At 34.0% G+C, this 17876-nt stretch overlaps 1 long non-coding RNA gene across 1 annotated transcript in view; it reads right to left on the bottom strand.

Moving 5' to 3' along the window:
* Positions 1–487: 487 nt before the first annotated feature.
* LOC144236873 (uncharacterized) overlaps positions 488–17876 on the bottom strand; it is a 46861-nt gene continuing 29472 nt past the window's right edge. Inside the window, exon 3 of the long non-coding RNA XR_013336673.1 lies at positions 488–554. This is a non-coding gene — a long non-coding RNA (uncharacterized LOC144236873). The remainder of the gene's footprint in view (positions 555–17876) is intronic.

Raw genomic sequence — 17876 nt, 5'->3', positions numbered from 1 at the left:
TATATTTTATATGCTAAAATCCTTTGCTTAAGATACCAGTTTACCAGCTTTCTCTGTCTTTGAAATTTTGAGATTTAGGGGTGCCTGGGTTGCTCAGTCGATTAAATGTCCAACTCTTGTTTTTGATTCAAGTCATGATCTTGTAGGTTTTTTTGTTTGTTTGTTTGTTTGTTTTTGAGTTTGAGCCCTGTGTCAGGGTCTCCACTGGCAGCATGGAGTCTGCTTGGGATTCTCTCTTCTAACTCCTCCCCCACTCGTGCTGTCTCCGTCTCTCTCAAAATAAATATGTAAACTTAAAAAAAGAAATTGTAAGATTTATCAGAAACACATTTCACACATGTGTTATTTAGTATGAGTCTATCTTCATGTAACAGAAAGCACAAACAGTTAGACAATAGTGCTTTGTTTCACATGTAACAAGAAGTCTTGTAGTTAAGTGGCTGCTAGAGTAATCTTCGGGTATTATGGCCAATTAATTATTGTTTTTGTTTCTGGTTGTTTACATAAATTTGCTTGTCTTCTTATGCTCATAAAATTGTGCCTTCCTAGACATCCTGTAGAAAGAAGGGGAAGGGAAAAAAAGGGTCAGTACATCTGTTTTTATTGGCCAGGGATGTGTCAGAGACCCATCACTAGCAGCACAGAGAAGTAGGTGAGTGAGTGTTTGATGTTCATAGCATACATAGGCATGTGATAAAGGGAATTGGTATTGGGTATATAGACCAAGAAGATGCTGTAAAGCAATCAAAAGCATTTATTTGGGTTCTTAGGGATTGTAACCCAGGAGACACAGAGTGGACCAAAATCCAAGGTGTGCTTCAAATTTTATGTAACACAGTTACATAAATTGTTTTGAAAGAATTATGATTGATGTTGGCAAATTTTAAACTACATGATTGGCTGTTTATCTAGAAGTGTTGCATTATCTCTACTTAGGTCTGAAGTAGAAGGATGTGTTATAGAAAGTGGTCCAGTTGCAACTGACAGGTTGGGGTTGACACAAGTCAAAAGTTCATGGAGTTCCAAGACTTGAAACAAGGAACAGGCAGAGGCTCTGCTTCTTCAGTGTCCTTTTCACTTTTCTTTGAGTGGCTCTTTTAGCAATGCTTATTTCATTTTGAATCTTCTTTCACAAGTACAAGAACAAGACAAACTACAATGACTTCCAGAATATTATTAGCAAATATACAAATATTTACAAACATTTCAGAAAAATCTAGATTAATAAATGAAAATTCTCGTCTGCTTTTATGAGTTGGGCAGTTCCAAAAAGGAAAGATACATTAAATGTGCTAACCCCCAGTATATTAGAATGTGACCTTAATATGAGGTCATACTGGAGTACGATGGACTCTAATTCAATGTGACACAGGTGTCTTTATAAGGAAAGAGGAGAGGCGCAGAGAGAAGATGGCCATGTGAATACACAGAGTTACAAAGACACATGTCAAGGGGAAGGCAAATATCGCAGTTCTACTCCACAAACCATGGAATATCTGGTGCCACCAGAAGTGTAGGAGGTGAGAAAAGATGTTCTTCTGGAGGCTTGAGAGAGAGGATGGCTCTGCCAATACCTTACCTTTGGTCTCCAGAAACATAAGAGAATAAATTTCTGTCATTATAAGCTACCTGGTTTGTGGCACTTTGTTACTGCAGCCCTAGAAAATGTATACAGTCACTTACCCAATGTCACTTTACTTCACAGAAATAATTTGTTAAAATCATAGTTGTCCCATAAATTTCCCTATTAGAGTATCATATGTATTATGTGGGTATTTATTATTTGTCACTTGTTTACTGCCTCATGTTGCTTATCATCACCTGTAAGACCAGGAGCAAAGTTGAAACTAACACTTCTGGATGGACTTTGACCCACTTCATCTTATTGATCTTCAGCATCTCCTTGACACTTTAGCATCTCCTTGAACCATGGTGAGTGCATCTATCACTTTTCATCCCTCAGGCTTCTATCATGCTGGTGTAACAGATGTCAAGTGAAGCCTGCTTATCTTAAAGTAAAGCTTGCCTTCAAGTTCTGGGGCATTAATACCTACCAAGGAAACATACTAAAAATGGGGGGTGGAAACTAATGAATAAATGGTTCTCTGAATTTGCAATTCTTGTTTTGAAGTTTATTTTTCAGTTTTGAGACATAATCGACATATAACACTTTTTAATTTTAAGGTGTGCAGCATGATTGGGCAGTCCCAAAAAGATACATTAAATATCCTAACCCCCAGTATATTAGAGTATGACCTATCAGGTCATACTGGAGTATACCTATATACTGTGAAATGATTACATTAAATTTAGTTATCATCTATCACCTCATAGATATCAAAAAAGTAAAACCTGCTTTTTTCCTTGTGATGAGAACTTTTAGGACCTACTTTCAGCTAGTTGGAAATACACCATAAAGTAGTATTAACTATAATCATCATATTGTATATTGCAACCCTAGGACTTATTTTATAACTGGAAGTTTCAACACGCTGGCACTTTCCCTATCTCTTACACCTCTGTCTCTAGTAACCACAAATCTTACCTGTTTTTTTTAAAAGAAAAAACAACAACAAAAACAACAAGGAAATGGAGGTAGGATGTTAGAGAGAAGATTGAGAAGAGAGGTAAGAAAAAATCTATTGCTGTCGATCTTTGATACTTTCCACATTAATTTCGGTGGTAAAATGTTTATTAATTTAGTTAAAAATAATATTGGTACTGTTTCATTCTTCTATACTGCATAAAATTTTTAAAAATTCCCCTAAACCCATTTGTTAAAATAAAAAATTTAAAAACTTTACAGTAAACAGGAGTAAAAACATGATTATTGTACTCAGGATAAATGAAATGTTAGATTTATAGCTATAATGGATGTATAATCAGTTTGAAAGTACTGAAAAAATTGTGTATATATGCACATACTTTTCTACACATTACCTAACATTCAGTAATGCTTTATAATTGTGCTTGGAAACAATTGTAACCAATGGTTTAAATNGGTGTATATATATCATATATATATATTATATGGTGTATATATATCATATATATATATTATATGGTGTATATATATATGGCATAAAGTTTGTTCTGGGGTCGCCTGCACAGCTCAGTTGATTAAGCATCTAACTCTTGATCTTGGCTCAGGTCATGATCTCACATTTTTCAAGTTAGAGCCCCACATTGGGTTCTGCAGTGATGGTGTGTAGCCTGCTGGGATACTGTCTCTCCTCTCTGCCCCTCCCCACCTTGTGCACGCTCGCTCGCTTGCTGTCTCTCTCAAATAAAATAAAATTAAATAAATGAATAAATGAATGAATGAATAAATAAATAAATACTTAAAAATATTTTTTAATGTTTTATTTATTTCTGAGAGAGACAGCATGAGCAGGGGAGGGTCAGGGAGGGAGGGAGACACAGAATCTGAAACAGGCTCCAGGCTCTGAGCTAGCTGTCAGCACAGAGCCCGACATGGGGCTCGAACCCACCAACCGTGAGATCATGACCTGAGCTGAAGTAGGACGCTTAAGTGACTGAGCCACCCAGGCGCCCCTCAAAAGGATATTTTAGATTAATAAACATACATTTTTTCTTTGTAAAATTGCAACTCCTAGTAAGTGTAGTGACAGTGCCTGATTAACCCAGCTGTAAGGATGAATGCTGTAATATCCAAATCCATTCAATAAAGGAAAAGGGAGACAGAGAATATGGAGTTTCATTCTGAAAGACAATACTTTATATATTAAAGAAATACTTATTCAGGAATTTACCATATAACTTTTAAATTTTGAACTATAATTAACATAATTATATTTGTATACATTGTGAAATGGTTACCACAATGTCTAGTTAACATTCATCTCTTTACATTAATTTTCTTACGAGAAATTTAAGAGCTTTTCTTTTAACAACTTTCAAATATGCAATACAGTATTATTAACTATAATCACCTTGCTATACATTACATCCTCATGACTAATTTATTTTATAACCAGAAATATGTCACTTTTGACCCCTTCACCCATTTTTCCCTGTTGCCAAACCCCCACCTCTGGCAACCACTGGTCTGTTTTTTATATTATTGATCTTGGGTTTTGTTTATTTATTTTGCATCTTTTTAGATTCCATATATGTGAGCTCATACAGTAATTTTCTGTTTGACTTATTACATTTAGCATGACAATTTTTGATTTTTGGTTTTGGATGACTTTAACCCCTTTATCAAGCCCTACTTGATCATGGTGAATTATCCTTTTAATGTATTGTTCAATTCAGTTTTCAAATATATTGAGGATTTTCACATCTATGTTCATCTCTGGTATTGGATCTTTAATTATTTTTGTATTGTTTGTCTGGTTTTGGTATCAGAAAAATGGTGGCCTCATAGAATAAGTTTGGAAAATATTCCTTCCTTTTCTATTTTTTAGAATAGTTTGAGATGTATAGGTATTAATTTGTCTTTAAATTATTTTGTAGAATTTACCTGTGAAGCCATCTGGTCCTGGACTTTGGTATGTTGGGAACTTTTTGTTAAGAATTCAGTTTCACTGGGGCACCTGGGTGGCTCAGTCGGTTAAGCGTCCGACTTCGGCTCAGGTCATGATCTCGCGGTTCGTGGGTTCAGTCCCACACCGGGTTGTGTGCTGGCAGCTCAGAGCCCGGCACCTGTTGCAGATTCTGTCTCCCTCTCTCTCTGTCCCCTCCCTAGCTCATGTTCTCTCTCTGTCTCAAAAATAAACTATAAAAAAAAAAAAAGAATTCAGTTTCACTACTAGTGATAATTTTGGTCAGATTTTCTTTCTTCCTAATTCATTATTGGAGAATAGTATGTTTCCAAGAATTTATCCATTTCTTCTAGGTTAATTAGTTCTTATATAATTTTTATATTACTCTCTTAAAATCCTTTGTATTTCTGTGGTGTTCTTTGTAACTTCTCTTTCATTCCTGATTTTATATATTTGAGTGCTCTCTCCCTCTCTCTCTTGATGAGTCTTCCTAATGTTTATAAATTTTATCTTTTCAAAGACTCGGTTCTTAGTTTCATTAATCTTTTCTATTCTTTTGTTACTATTTCCTTTATTTCCACTCTAATTATCTTTTTATTTTCTTCATTCCATTAAATTTGGGATTTATTCTTTTTTATGTTCCTTTGGGTGTAAAAGTAGATTGAAATGATACATTTGTATTATTTTTTAATGTTTATTTTTGAGAGAGAGAGTTCATGCAAGTTGGTGAGGGGTAGAGAGAAGAGACAGATAATTCAAAGCAGGCTCCACTCTGTCAGCACAAAGTCTTACATGGGGCTTCAACCCATAAACTGTGAGATGGTGACCTGAAACAAAGTCTGCTCAACCCACTGAGACACCCAGGCAGCCCTCCAGGTTTGTTTTTTCTTAATTTTATCTTTGATCTCTTGGCTATCTCATTTGTTTAGTAGAATGTTGTTTAGCCTCCATTTATCAGTGTTCTTTCCATATTTTTTCTTACAATTGATTTCCTGTTTCATACCATTGTGGTCAGAAAAATTGCTTGATCTGATTTGTCCTCTTAAAGTTATTGGGACTTGTGTTTTAATATGTGATTTTTCTGGAGAATGTACCATATGCATTTGAAAGGAATATTTGCTGTTTTTGGATGGGATGTTCTGATTATCTGTTAAACCTATCTGCTCTGTCACTAAAAGTTGTTTCTTTATGATTTTCTGTCTATATAATCTATCTGTTGATGTAATTGCAGTGTTAAGGTCATTGTATTACTGTTAATTTTTTCCTTTATGTCTGTTATTATATGCCTTATATATTAAATGCTATTATGTTTGGTGCTAGATATTTACAATTGTTATATACTCTTTTGGGATTGATCCCTAAATCATTGTGTTATGTCCTTCTTTGTCACTTGTTATAGTCTTGGTTTTAAAGTGTAGTTTTTCTGATATAAGTATTACTATTGCACTTTGCTTTTGTTTTTCTTCCATTTACATGGAATATCTTTTCCATCCGTTCACTTTCAGTCTATGTGCCCTTAAGTCTGATGTGGATCTCTTCTAGGTAGCATGTAGATGGGTCTTTTTTAAAATCCATTCAGTCACCATGTCTTCTGATATAGTTAATTTACATTTACAGTAATTATTACTAGGTACAGGGGCGCCTGGGTGGCTTAGTTGGTTAAGCATCCAACTTTCGCTTAGGTCATGATCTCGTGGTTCATGGGTTCAGGCCCCGCATTGGGCTCTGTGCTGACTGCCAGCTCAGAGCCTGGAGCCTGTTTTAGTCTGTGACTCCCTCTCTCTCTGACCCTCCCCTGCTCATGCTGTCTCTCTCTCTCTCTCTCCTAGAAATAAAAACATTTTAAAAAATATATAAAAAAATTATTGCTAGGTACATAGGTATGTGCTTATTGCCACTTTGTTAATTGTCATATTCTTGAATTTTGTAGTTCTTTATGCCTTTCTTGTTCTCTTCCCTTGAGATTTAATAATTTTACTAGACTCTTATCTTTTGTACATATCATAGGTTACTGTTGTGGTTATCAGGAAGCAAATATATAATATCCTATGTATTTAGCAGTCTATGTTAAGTCAATGATTACCTAAATTCACATTGTAAAAGTACTACATTTTTACATCCTTGTGTCTTATTTACATTATTTCATATTTTACATCATTTAAATTTATAAGTCCCCTAATTAGCTTTTGTAGATAAAATTGATTTTCCTAATTTTGTCTTTCAACATTCATATTAGTGATTTAGATACTACATTTATTATGTGTTGGCTTTTCCCAGTGTATTTTTTTCTTTTATAATTGCCTTTTTTAGAAACTTTTCATCTTAAAGACATTCCTTTAGCATTTCTTATAAGAAAGTTTAGTGATGCTGAATTCCCTTAACTTCTGTTTGTCTGGAAAACTATTTCACTCATCTTCACTTCTGTATGTTAACCTTGTAGTCTAGGTATTCTTGGTTGGTAATTTTTTCCCTCTCAGCAGTTTGAACATATCATGCCACTCCATTCTGACTTGCATAGTTTATGCTGAAAATCAACTGCTAGCCGTTAGGATTTATTTTCTGTGTAAATTTGTTTTTTCTCTTGTTTATTAAGATTCCTTCATGTTTAATTTTTTGACATTTTAATTACTATGTATCTTGTAGACCTTCTTGTATTCATCTGGTTTGGTATTCTCTGTGACTCTGGGACCTGGATATCTGTTTCCTTCCCCAGATTAGGGATGTTCTCTTATTTCTTCAAATAAGTTTTCTGCCTCTTTCTCTCTTCTCTGTTTGGGACTTCCCCATGACGTAAATGTTAATACAATTGATCATGGCCAAGAAGTCTGTTAGCCTACCTATTTCTCTTTCTCTGCTTTCTGTTTTCTTTTGCTCAACTTGGGTGGCTTCCATTACCCTATCTTCCAAATTGTTCATCCATTCTTCTGCATCCCCAATCTGCTGTTTATTCCCTCTACTCTACTTTTATTTTTATTATTTCACTTATTGTATTTTCAGCTCTGATAGATTTTTATATTTTCTATTTTCTTGTTAAATTTGTCAGTTGAGTAAATCCATTCTTCTCTCTTTTTAAAATTTTATGTAAATCCAAGTTAGTTAACATATAATGTAAATAATGGTTTCAGGAGTACAATTATTAATCCATCACTAATTCATCACATCTTCTTTCTCCATTCATCATTCAATGGACATTTTGGTCCTTTCCATAATTTGGCTATTGTTGATAGTGTTGCCGTAAACATTGGGGTGAATGTACTCCTTTGAATCTGTATTTTTGTATCCTTTGGATAAATACCTACTAGTACAATTGCTGGGTCATAGGGTAGTTCTATTTTTAATTTTTTGAGGAACCTCCATACTGTTTTCCAGAGAAGCTGCATCAGTTTGAATTTCCACCAGCAGTGCAAAAAGGTTCCCATTTCTCCACATCCTTGCCAACATTACCTGAGTTGTTTTCTGAGTTGTTAATTTTAGCTATTCTGACAGGTGTGAGGTGGTATCTCATTGTGGTCTGGATTTGGATTTCTCTGATGATGAGTGATGTTGAGCATCTTTGTATGTGTCTGTTAGCCATCTAGATATCTTCTGGAAAAGTGTCTCTTCATGTCTTTTGCCCATTTCTTCACTGGATTATTTGTTTCTTGGGTGTTGAGTTAGACAAATTCTTTATAGGGTTTGGATATTATCCCTTTATCTGATATGTCATTTGAAAATATCTTCTCCCATTTCACCAGTTGTCTTTTGGTTTTTTTGTTTGTTTGTTTCCTTCACTGTGCAGAAGCTTTTATCTTGATGAGGTTCCAAGAATTCATTTTTGCTTTAGTTTCCCTTTTCTCTGGAGATCTGTCTAGTAAGAAGTTGCTGTGGCCAATTTCAAAGAGGTTGCTGCCTCTTTCCTATGGGATAGTTTTCTGTCTTACATTTAGGTCTTTCATCCATTTTGCATATGGTGTAAGAGAGTGGTTCAGTTTCATTCTTCTTCACGTTGCTGTCTTTCATCCATTATTTTTGTGTATGGTGTAAGAAAGTAGTTCAGTTTCATTCTTTTGCATGTTGCTGTCTAGTTTTCCCAACATCATTTACTGAAGAGACTCTATTTTTCCACTGGATACTCTTTCCTACTTTGTCAAAGATTAGTTGGCCATACTTTTGTGGGTCCAATTCTGGGTTCTCTATTTTGTTCCACTGATCTATGTGTCTGTTTTGTGCCAATATCATACTATCTTGATGACTACAGCTTTATAATACAGCTTGAAGTCGGAATTGTGATGCCTCCAGCTATGGTTTTCTTTTTCCAGGATTGCTTTGACTATTTGGGGTCTTTTGTGGTTCCATACAAATTTTAGGATTTTTTTTGTTCAAGCTCTGTGAAGAATGCTGGTGGCATTTTGATGGGGATTGCATTGAATGTTTAGATTACCTTGGGTAATATCTAAATTTTAACAATATTTGTTCTTCCAGTCTATTAGCATGGGATATTTTTCCATTTCTCTGTGTCTTTTTCAGTTTCTTTCATAAGCTTTCTATAGTTTCAGCATATAGATCTTTTACCTCTTTGGTTAGGTTTATTCCTAAGTATTTTATGGTTTTTAGTGTAATTGTAAATGGGATCAATTCCTTGATATCTCTTTCTGCTGCTTCATTACTGGTGTATAGACATGCAACCAATTTCTGTACATTGATTTTATATCCTGTGACTTTGCTGAATTCATGGATCAGTTCTATCAAGGTGGGTTTTTTTTGTTTTTGTTTTTATTTTTTTGGTTTTTTGGTGGAGTCTTTCAGATTTTCCACATAAAGTATTATGTCATCTGTCAAGAGATATAGTTTGATTTCTTCCTTGCTGATTTGTACGCCCTTTATTTCTTCTTGTTGTCTGATTGCTGAGGCTAGACTTCCAACATCCACTCTTCTCTCAAGTCCAGTGAACATCTTTGTGATAATTACTTTTAGCTCTTTATCAGACAGATTGATCTTCTTTGTTTAGTTCTTTTTCTGACATTTTGTTTTGTTCTTGGAGAAAGTTCCTTCAGATCACTTCCCGTAGGCACATGCCTTCAAATCAGTTAATAAATTTTCTTTAGCTATAACCCAGATGTTTTTCAAACTGCTGCCACTATGCAGGGTCTCTGACCAGGTGATATAGTAGTCTAGCACTTTAAGAACAAAATCTTGGTTTCCTATAGCCCTACAGCTCTCTTGTAGTTAAGCCCTACTGATTTTCAAAGCAAGTCATTCAGAGTATGCATCTTCCCAGTATAGATACCCAGGGCCAGGGTTGCCCAATGTGGGGTCTGATCCCATTGGTCCTCAGAGCATATCTCTTTACCTGTGAAATTCTCATTTGTGGGTCACCATGCCAGAAGTTCCGTCTAAACCACATCCCTGGCCATCCTACAATTCTTGATTTATTTAAGTATCCACAGCTGTGGTGTCCATAGAGTTCTTCTGCTAATTTTCTGTTATTTTCAGAATGAAAGGCATTATGTGTAGCTGCAGCTTTGTTGTGTCTGTGGGAGATGAGCTGGGATCTTCTACTCCCCCACCTTCCACACCTATGGGTGAGCAACTTTATTGCTGCTGTTATTATCAGGTAGATTCCTGATCCTCATCTTAGTAATGTCTTTTTGTGATGTGTTGCATTGTTCTGTAATTTGAAACCTATTACTGTTTCCTCATTTTGCCTGGCTCTCTGTGGGGTTCCTATGTATTAACACATCAACTACCTATCCTATTCTTGAAGGGGCAGTCTTCTATAGGAGATGCAAAACAGAGCACAGCAGCACAATACCCTTTAACAACCAGAGCTAAGCTCTCAAGTTTCCTAAATGGTGAAAATTGGCATTACCATGGTAGAATGAGGTCACAAATAGGGGACCTATCAATGTCTTATCCCCAGAAAAGTCCCTGTGACTTTCTTCCTCTCCTTTAGGTTTTTTAAAGATTAGTAAGTTGTTCTCCTTCACATGTGGCCTGGGTGTTTTTCAAATTAGTGGTTTTGAACAGAGTCCTAAGGTGAGTGTGCATAAGGGCTCTTTAAGGGAATAATTTCTCTATTCCCTATAGCTTTATAGTTGCCTTGGGTATAATTCCTGTTAGTTTTCAAAGCCTAGCATTTAGAGGGCTCATCTTTCAAGCAGGATCTAAAGGTTAGGGTACCTGATATGGAGGGTAAACCCTGCAGTCCTCAGGGAAAAGTTCATACTTCTGAGATCCCCCCTTATATGTTGATCTATGTGGATTTTCAGCAAAATGGTATGTCTGTCTCTCTCTAGCTGTTTTGATGTTGTCCTTTTGTCTTTTGGAGAGGCTCTGTTTATCCAAGTGTTTGGCCTTACTCAGTGGAAATTATTCCATATGTAGTTATGTTTTGTTGTATCTGGGAAAGGAAAGGAGTTCAAGTACTTAGGCCACTACTTAAAAAACTCCCCTTAACTTCCCTTTTTGACATACTGTTGTTAGTGTATAAAACAACAGATTTTTACATATTGATTTTATATCTCTCAACTAAGTCTTAGAATAAAAGAATTCAGAATAAGTGAATTAAGAATTTTGGAGTGTTTAGGGTTTTCTATATGTGAAATCATGTTATCTGTAAATTCTTCCTTTCCTATTTGGATGTGTTTTATTAATTTTTTCTTGCCTAATTTTTCTAGCCAGAATTTGCAATATTATATTGAATAAAAGTGATGAGAGGGAATGTTTATCTTGTTCTTGATCTTAAAGGAAAAGTGTTCAGCTTTTTAACCATTGATCATATGGGCTTGTTATATATAGCCTTTATTATGTTGCTTCCATACCCACTTTGTTGAGACTTTTTATTATAAATGATGTTGAGTTTTGTCAAATGCTTTTTCTGAATCTAGTGAGATGATCATATGGTTGCTAAACTTTATTTTATTAGTGCAGTGTATAAAACTGATTTTAGATATAAAATCATCCTTGCATTCCTGGAATAAATCCTACTTGATCATGGTGTATAATCGTTTTAATGTATTGGTGGCTTTGTTTAGGTAATGTTTTGTTGAGGATTTTTGTATCTATGTTCTTTAGGGATATTCGTCATTTTCTTCATGTGGTTTTGGCTTCAGTAATGCTAGCCTTCTAAAATGAAATTGAAAGCATGTTTTCTTCTGTTTTTGGAAGAGTGAGAAAAGGATTGGTATTAATTTTTTGAATGTATGGTAGAATTCACCAGTGAAGCTGTTCATCCTGGACTTTTGTTTGTTGGAAACATTTTGATTTCTTGTTCCATCTCCTTAACAGTAACATGTCCATTTAGATTTTCTTTTCATGATACAGTCTTGGTAGTTTGTATGTTTCTAGAAATTTATCCATTTGTTCTAGATTGTCCAATTTATTGGTGTACAATAGTCTATAATAGTCTGTTATAATCCTTTTTAAATTTTTACTTATTTTAGATGTTTTTGTTTCAAGTGTTTAGTTAAATTCTAGTTAGTTATATATAGAGTAATATTTGGTCCAGGAGTAATTTAGTGATTTTTGTAATCACTTAGATATAACACCCAGTGCTCATCACCACAAATGTCCTATTTAATACCCATCATCCATTTAGCCCATCTCTTCAATTAACCCTGTATGTTCTCTATCATTAGAAGTCTCTTATGGTTTGTCTTCCTTTTTTCTTTCTCTCCTTTCCCCTGTGTTCATGTATTTTGTTTCTTAAATTTCCCATATAAGTAAAATCATATGGTATTAGTCTTTCTCTGACTTATTTTGCATAGCATAATATACTCTACTTTCATCCACATCATTGCAGATGGCAAGATTTCATTCTTTATGGTGGCTAAGTAATATTCCTTTGCAGATATATACCACATCTTCTTTATCCATTCATCAGTGATGGATATTTAAGCTCTTTCCATAACTTGGCTATTGTTGATAATACTGCTATGAAATTCAGGTTGCATGTCAATCAGTATCTTTGTATCCTTTTTATAGACCCGCCTTTTGATGCAATTATAAATGGGAACATTGTCTTAATTTTGCAAATAGTGATTAGTGTGTGAAATTGTAACATATTTTTTGAGTACTGATTTTGATCTCAAGGAAGTGGGTATAAGCCCCACCTTCACCATAGAGTTTACTTAAAATTTTTTTTACTTTAGTTTTTGTGGCAGTTGTTAGGATTTTTTAGACATGAAACTATGCCATCTGAAATGTTTTACTGGTGTTTTTTTGTTGTTGTTGTTGTTTTTTACCAATTTGGATGCCTTTCCTTCCTTCCTTGTTTCTTTTCTGATTTCTGCAGCTGGAAGACTTGCAATATTAAGTTGAATAAAAGTGCCAAGAGTAGGCATCCTTGTCTTATTCCCAGGATTAGAGGAAAAGGTTTCAGCTTTTCATAGTAATATGATGTTAGCTATGGACTTATAATGTATAGCCTTTATTATGATGAAATACACTTCCTCTATATCGACTTTGTTGAGAGATTTATCATGAATTGATATTAAATTCTGAATGCATTTTCTGTTTTTGAGATAATTGGATGATTTTTATCCTTTGTTTTATCAATGTGGTGCATCATACTGATTCATGTGCAGATGTTGATCCATCCTTGCCCCTTTGTAACAAATCCCTCTTAATAATGGTGTATGATCTTTATGATCTTGAATATAGTGATTGCTAATATTTTGCTGAATATTTTTGTGTCTATGTTCACTGGGATCTTGGCTTGTAATTTTCTCATGTCCTCTTTTTCTCATTTTGGGATCAGGGTATTGTTGGTCTTGTAAAAAAGTTTGAATGAAGTCCCTCATCTTTCACTTTTTGGAAGAGTTTGAGGATTGGCATTAATTAAAAGAAATGTTTGATAATATTCATCACCATAGAGTAGTCCAGTCCTGGCATTTTGTTGAAAGAATTTTGAGTTCTGATTTAATCTCCTTACTAGTAATTAGTTTGTTCAGATTTTATATCTCTTCAAGATTCAGGTTATGTGTTCCTAGGAATTTATCCTATTCTTCTAGGTTATCCAATTTGTTGGGCTATAATTATTCATAGTAGTCTCTTATGTTTTATATTTATGTTTTATGAGTTCTAACATCTCCTTCACTTAATTTCATTTATTTCAGTAGTCTTTTTTAGTGTTTAGTAATTTTTTCAAAGATCCAGCTCCTAGTTTCATTGTTCTTTTCTTTTCTGTAATCTCCTTAATCTATATTTTATTTCTACTATAATCTTTATTATTTTCTTTCTTCTACTAACTGGGCTTTGTGTTTTCTAGTTAACTAAGGTGGGAAATTTGGTTGTTTGAGATCATGTTGTTCCTTGATTTAGGCATTTATCACTATGAATTTCCCTCTTGGAACTGCTTTTGCTTAATCTTTTAAGTTTTGGTATCTTGTACTTTGATTTTCATTTCTGTCAAGGTATATTTTTCTCTTTTTCTCTTTGACCTAATGATTATTCTGTAGCATGTTATTTAATCTCTACATACTTTTCATTATTTCAATTTTCTTTTTGTAATTGATTTCTAGTTTCATACCATTGTGGTAGGAAAAGTGCCTCTATTATAATTTCAGTGTTCTTAAATTTATTGAGATTTGTTTTGTGGCCTAAAATATAATCTGTCCTTAGAATATTTCATATGCACTTGAGAAGAATATGTGTTCCTTTGCTTTAGGATGAAAGATGTGTATGTCAAATCCATGTGACCTAATGTGTCACTAAAGGCAAATGTTTTCTTTTTTTTATTATTTAATTTTTAATGTTTGTTTATCCTTGAGAGACTGAGAGAGACAGAGAATGAGCAGGGAAGGAGCAGCACGAGAGAGGGACACAGAATCTGAAACAGCCTCCAGGCTCTAAGCTGTCAGCACAGAGCCCGACGCTGGGCTCGAACCCACGAACCATGAAATCATGACCTGAGCCGAAGTCGGACGCTCAACTGACTGAACCACCCAGGCGCCCCTAGGCAAATGTTTTCTTACTGGTTTTGTCTCAATGATCTATTGATTAAAGTGGGATAATGAAGTTCCCTCCTACTGTAGTATTGCATGTATATTTCCTATTAGGTCTGTTAAATTTTTGACATTTTAAGTACTCATATAAAATCATTTTTAAGGCTAAAGAAATCACTGAGAGAAGAGGCTGCTACTAAAGATAATAAATGGAAACTAGCCAATTAAAGAATTATTGTCAACTTTCAATTGAAGTTCTTGATATCTAAAAAGTATCTAAAATCAAAATAACATTAAAAGCAACAAAATTATTAACAACTAGAAAATCAAGAGACATTCATTATGCTAATTCATCATGGTCTTTGACAAATTTTAGTAAATAGCAAGTATATAAAGCTAATTTTGGATTCAAAATATGTAAACGATACATTTGCATATTTTACCAATTGAAATAGAGCAATTTTATAAACTTCATAAAAAGAAAGTAGTTTGCCTTGCATCCAATGACCACTTACTATAATAGAGTCTCCTGATTTAAATGACTCATAATAAACCAATGCTTTTATTCATTTGCTACTATGGTTCTTCTTTTTGAAGGTACAGCAGAATCACTGTTAAGGCTTTAGAAAATAGAGAGAAGCAGGACTTTAACTCAGATCCACTGATCCAGCATCTTGGGTATAGTATGGGAATCTTTATTTTGTTAAAAGTTGAATTTTATGCCCAGCCAGGATAAAGAATAGTTGTCCTATTAAATGAATGCTGATTTTTTAATTGGTCACTGATTTTCTCGTTATCTCTAGACCAAAGAAGAGAGAGACTTATCCTACAATAAATTGGGGTAAGAAAGAGTGGTAGTCTGTTTAGACACTTGGTTTATCATAAAATCCTGAAAGTTAAAGACAGTGGCAAAATGAACTTGATGGAAATTTTTGCTCACACCCAGGGACAATAGATGTTTTTGTGTATTTTTTAAGTACTCTAAAATACATTATTTTATACTCTGATTTTAAATTTATAAAATTTATAAAATTGGGAAATAAGAAAATAATTACTTAAATTTTGGGTTAGAAAGCAAATTGAAAATCATAGTGACACACTGTTTATACTTTGGGGCTGTACTTGCCCAAATCATAAAGTCTATATTCTTATTGCAGTCTGTACCCCTCAATTAAATAGTCCTCAATCCTGATTATATATTATAAGAAACTAAAACAGAATCTAGGTATGGGGACTGATTATCTCATATATTTTCCCCCTTACCAGGTAATTCCGTGCAGTCAGAGCTGAGAATACTATTTGAAATCTGAAGTCTAGGAAATACTTTTCAACCTATTTTAATTATGTAAAATTCCACTTTCAGACAATGTTTTAGAAAACTATGTGTTTAAATGTGTTGGTAATATAAGGGAAAAAATCAGTATTCAACAGTGAAACACAGGCTATCTTCAAAATACTTTCTTAAAACTGTGAATGCTCTTCTTAAAACAAAAGTATCACGGCATTAAGTAGATCAATATGTAAATAATAATGCAACCATAAACGGCTGTAAAAATAGAACTTATTAAATCAGATGAAAATAAATTCAATAATAGCAGGATTATTCTGAAAAGATCAATGAAAAATCTGGCAAGGTTAATGAGAAAGAGAAAATAAAGAAAATATGAGCCTGCAATCAAAACATTCTTTAGGAAAATTCTAAGTAAAAGAAGGATGACTGAATTGAGAAAAGTTGTTAAAATGTTGAAGTCCTTCACTTTTGGTAGTTGTACAGGGGTCGTGTTCCCTTTTTTGTCTTTAAGTGTTTTCTGCATTAAACATGTAGTACATCTATAATTATACTATTCATTCAATTATATACAATTTACATATTGTATATAAATTATTATATTGTTAATAACTCTCTGGTGGGTGCTTTTAGAATGTCCTACTATTGTGGTTTTTATTTTCCTAAATTTTTATTTAAAAAATTACATGACTATTCTATTAAAGGTGTACAAAACACAGAAAAACAAGTTACGAAAGAGAATGTTTCCACAAAATATCACTGCTTCTCACCGGATTTCCTTTTCTGGTTCTGAAGTTACCTCATTATAACTCATGGAACCTATTTGCAACTTCAGAACACTGGTTTACATGTGGAGTTTCAGGTGCTAACAGTAAAACATAAATTACAGTTTTGTTTCTCAGTTCTACAATTCTTTTGTATGTGACTTATACCTGTGAAAAGAGCACAGTGCAATAATTGCGTTGCTGATGTATTTAATTTACAGGTTGGGTGACTAGAGAAGTATGTTTCAAAAGTGTTCAGTCTTGTTAACCATAAAGTATAAGCCAAGTATTTTCTTCAGCAGGTGAAGAAAGCAGATGTTGAAGCTTTGATTTCACAAATAAGTAAGTGACTTTTCTGGAAGCTTGTATTGTTAAATTTTGTGTGAGTGTATGTATAGTATTATATATACCTAGATATAGAAGCAAAACTCTATTTGAGATACTTTTCAAATAAATGGCCATAAATAAGTGTAATTATTAAAAACACACTATTCTGTTTTTCCATTGGGAAATAATTTTAAAACCAGACCTTAGTTCCTACATATCTTCTCAAGAAACCAGTTGCTTACTTTCACTCACACTCAAAGAGATGGCTTTAGGCTACCCTAGCTTTGGGTGGCTGACTCATAGATTTTCAATCAGACATGACTTTGAGGAGGAATAATGTTGCAGAGAGATGTATTTAGTGTATTGAACTTGACTGCTAATAATATTCAAAACTTCTTGGCTAGTTGTCTCATATGAGGACTTTAGGAGTAACCGTCTAGGAAGAGGTTAAAGATTGGGCTGCACCTTGAGTGGTATTCCAGGTGTCCACATTCCAAACATTTTCCAAAGTAAATAGAAGTGTTTTATGCATGTGACTGCAATAACACATACATTTTCTAAACATGTAGACTCGTCATACTTGGTCTAAATATTTGTTTTGTTTTTAATTTTTTCCACTCAAATTGACATTGCATAAACAAATTTATTATATATTAATAGTTGCCTTGTTACTTTTTAAAAGAGGTCATGAACAGTAAGATTGCCATATTAAGGCTTTGAGTCTATGAATCTAGGATTCTTCTGTCAGATTGTTTCTGAAAAATATTTAATTTCAAATGTGTATCTATCATGGCAGCGAGTAATCCCTTCATTCTGCCCAACAAGTTAAATAGCACCTTATGGCAGAGGTGGGGGGGTGTACCTAGGTGCCTCAGTTGGTTAAGAATCTTACTTTTGTTTGGGTCATGATCTCATGGTTTGTGGGTTCCAGCCCTGTATCAGGCTCTGTGCTGAAAGTGCAGAGCCTGCTTGGAATTCTCTCTGCCCCTCCCCCACTTGCATGCACAAGCTCTGTCTCTTTCAAATAAAATAATAAACTTAAAAAAATAGTACATTAACTTTGACT

The sequence above is a fragment of the Crocuta crocuta genome, unplaced genomic scaffold, assembly GCF_008692635.1.
Source record: "Crocuta crocuta isolate KB4526 unplaced genomic scaffold, BGI_CrCroc_1.0 scaffold226, whole genome shotgun sequence".
Classification (NCBI taxonomy): domain Eukaryota; kingdom Metazoa; phylum Chordata; class Mammalia; order Carnivora; family Hyaenidae; genus Crocuta; species Crocuta crocuta.
Note: the sequence above shows the minus strand (reverse complement) of the source record. Positions and strands in the feature narration are given on the sequence as shown.